Source organism: Camelus bactrianus, chromosome 13, assembly GCF_048773025.1.
Source record: "Camelus bactrianus isolate YW-2024 breed Bactrian camel chromosome 13, ASM4877302v1, whole genome shotgun sequence".
In the NCBI taxonomy this organism is placed as follows: Eukaryota; Metazoa; Chordata; class Mammalia; order Artiodactyla; family Camelidae; genus Camelus; species Camelus bactrianus.
The window spans coordinates 50,777,905-50,781,407 of NC_133551.1; positions in this window are offsets into that span (position 1 = coordinate 50,777,905).

Sequence of the window (3,503 nt, forward strand, 5' to 3'; positions counted from 1 at the left end):
ATCACTATTTGTTTAAGCTAGGGCGAGTTGGATTTCTTCTGACTCACATTCAAAAGCATTACGAATTTACAGAGAGCTGGACTCTGTAGGAAGGGCAGATGGAGAGAAAAATCCAGAAGGATGCTTATCTGAGGCTAACAGCATGGAGTAACAACTGCCTCAATGGGAAATATTTTGAAGCATCGCTTAGAGTCCATGGTGTTGATCATAGTAAAATTGTGTTTTTTTAAGATATTCGGTTAACTATTTTTTTATCAAAATAAGCCATGTATAGAGTTTAAAACGTCTAGTTATACGAGGCTTATAATGACAAAAGGTCACTATAAGCCCTGCCCCACCCCTCCCCACCCTGTTCCCTCCTCCTCTGAGGCAACCATTTTCAACTCTTGCTGTCTCTTGTGGAATTTACAAATTTACCTAAATGACATGCTTATACTACCATTATATACCTTTGGGGCTTTGTTTATTCATATGGAAGCATTCAGATTTCTTTTTCTGTATACGTCCCCCTCTCCACACCACATACTTCCTGTCCCACGTTTTCCCAATATAGTTAAATAACACTATTTTGTTTAATTAATACTCAGTGTCTCTACCATAGACATAGAATACAAACTTGTGGTTGCCAAGGGGGAGGGGGTGGGAAGGGATAGACTGGGAGTTCAAAATTTGTAGATACTGACAGGCATATGCAGAATAGATAAACAAGATTATACTGTATAGTACAGGGAAATATATACAAGATCTTGTGGTAGCTCACAGTGAAAAAAAAATGTGACAATGAATATATGTATGTTCATGTATAACTGAAAAAATCGTGCTGTACACTAGAATCTGACACAACATTGTAAAATGACTATAACTCAATAAAAATGTTTTAAAAAATACTCAGTGTCTCTAATATGATGAATAAATATTATTGACAGCCGAGCCTTGTATTCCTTGATTACATTTTCTGGCTAAACTGTTTTTTCTCTCTAAAGTCAATAATTGCTACATTTTTCATTCATCCAGGTAGACTCAACAGAACTCCAGGTAACTGTTAGCACCTCAATTAAGGTGGGAATTTCCCTTGATCCAGCTAGTTGGGACCCTATTACCCAAATATATTACACAACTAGTGGCTGAACAGAAAGTGACCCAGATTTGTAAATTGCCACACAGATTTACTTTTGCACCAATAATACAGTCTTGGGGGACGGGTGGTAATTAGGTTTGTTTGTTTATTTATTTATTTTAATGGCAGGACTGGGGATTGAACTCAGGACCTTGTGCATGCTAAGTACACACTCTACCACTGAGCTAAACCACCCTTCCTGGTGGTTTTATCTCTTACTAGGAAACAAATGTCTCACCCATTTCACCAGCCTACTTTCCCCTGCTCTTGAAGTCCTCACTGATTCCTGGACCTCTTCTGGTCATGCTGTTATGGTGCTATGGGGTAGAGACCTCAGATTTGCACACTGCTTCCTGTACCCTTTGCTAATCTCCAGCAGAGTATGATGGGTCTGATCTCATTCCTACCTGTCTGGTGCTGGTGTGCTCTGAAGTACAGCTGGTTCTGTCTGGGTCATGGCTGATTCTTGTTGAAGGTCATGGCTGGGGAAACCAGTGACTTCTCTGTTGGCTTCCCTGGTCACACACCTGCTCCTCCTCACTGATGGGGAATTTACTCCCACAGCCTTTGAGGGGGATGGAGGGAACCGTCTCCCCACCAACTTGACCCTATGGAAAGGCTGGAGACAGTCTCTGCCTTCTGACTCACCGGCCCTCTGCCATTTCCAGCAACTGCCTATGAGATCCAATATTGGACAAGGTACTCCTGTGAATGACCTTAGGAAGGATGGGAAAATGGTGCTTGGATTGCAGAGAAAACAACACCATAAAGGTTGTCATGAGGAGTAGAAATAATAAAGAGCTCTCCACTTACTCTCTGTGTGACCTTAGGCAACATATTTAATCTCTATGTGTTGTGGTGTCCTCATCTTTAACATGGGATTAAAAGGGTGGTTATGAAAACTTAAAATAATGTATAAGAGGTATCTGGGATATTGCAGGTGTTTAACAAATGGTGCCTATCCTTAGTATTAACTACAAAATGCAGCCCTATTTTTGACCCCACTTTATCACTAAAGTCACAAAACTTTATGCGTTAAATAACACGGCATCAACAAGAGTCAAAAACAGTCATTTAAGAAAAATTCTCCCACAATTGTGAGAGAATTTAATAAATTAAACGTCCCTATAGAAAATAAGGGTAGATAATATGAGAGGCACCTTGACGAAAGAACGACAAAATGATTGATAAAACATGGAGAATGTTGCTCTCAATGGAAATAAATACAAATTAATAGAATAATAAAATCAGTTTCACCTATCATGTTAGCAAAGATTTAAAAAATGACAATACCCTCATTTGGGCTGGGAGATAGAAAACCAAGAATCTTGTATACTGTTATGGGCAGAGGTATGTGACTTGTTAACCCAATTCTGGAGAACAATTCAGAAATATATAGTAAATGTCTTAGAATATTGCATATTCAGTCATAATGACTCCACTTTCAGGAATTTATTCAAAAGCAATAATTATAGTTGAATGCAAGGATATTCTTTAAGCACTACTTATAACGCTGAAAAATTGAAGGCACATCAAAATCAGTTTTAAATGGTAACTACCTAGAGGCTATTACCACAGGATTTTCAAAGTATAAATACCATAGAAGAATTCACATGCACAAAAAATTTAATCTATATATTTTAAAAGTCATAAATTATATGTAAAAGCAAGCAACAAGCTGGAAAAAAATATATCACAAAATTGACAAGATGTTAATATCCTAACACTACACTGCAAATCAATAAAACCCCCTCCAAGTGGGAAAAAGAAGTGAGGTTTGAATAAATGATTTCTAAGCTAAAAAAAATTTTAAAATTAAAAAAAATGCCCTCTAATAGAAAAATGGACAAAGAATTACTTGAAGACAATTCACAGAAAAAGTATAAATGGTCAATAAACATAAGAAAAATATTTAGCCTTATTAGTAATGAAAAGAAAGCATATATAAATGAGATTTTTAAAACCTTATCAGGTTAGCCAAAGAAGTTTAATTATATTACCCAGCATTGTTGAAGGTATAGGGAATTATGCATTTTCACTTACAATCGTTGGAAGCTTAAGTTGGTTTAAAAAATGTTTTTCTGGAAAAACACCAGCAGTATATTAAATATCTTTTTAAAAAATCAGAACTTGAGCTCCTATTCTAGCACTATACAAAGGATACAATCCAATAAATCCACAAAGAATTATGTCTAGTAACTTTGCAGCATTACTCATAGTTGTGCAAACGTAGAGACTGGTTAAGTAACATATCTCCATAGGGGTGGAGGGTGAGGGCAGGGAGACCAATTGTATTAATCTCATTATCCAGCTCCTCGATGCGTATTCTGGTGGACACCACAGACATACGAGATACACAAATGATCTGATATAAAAATGATATGAC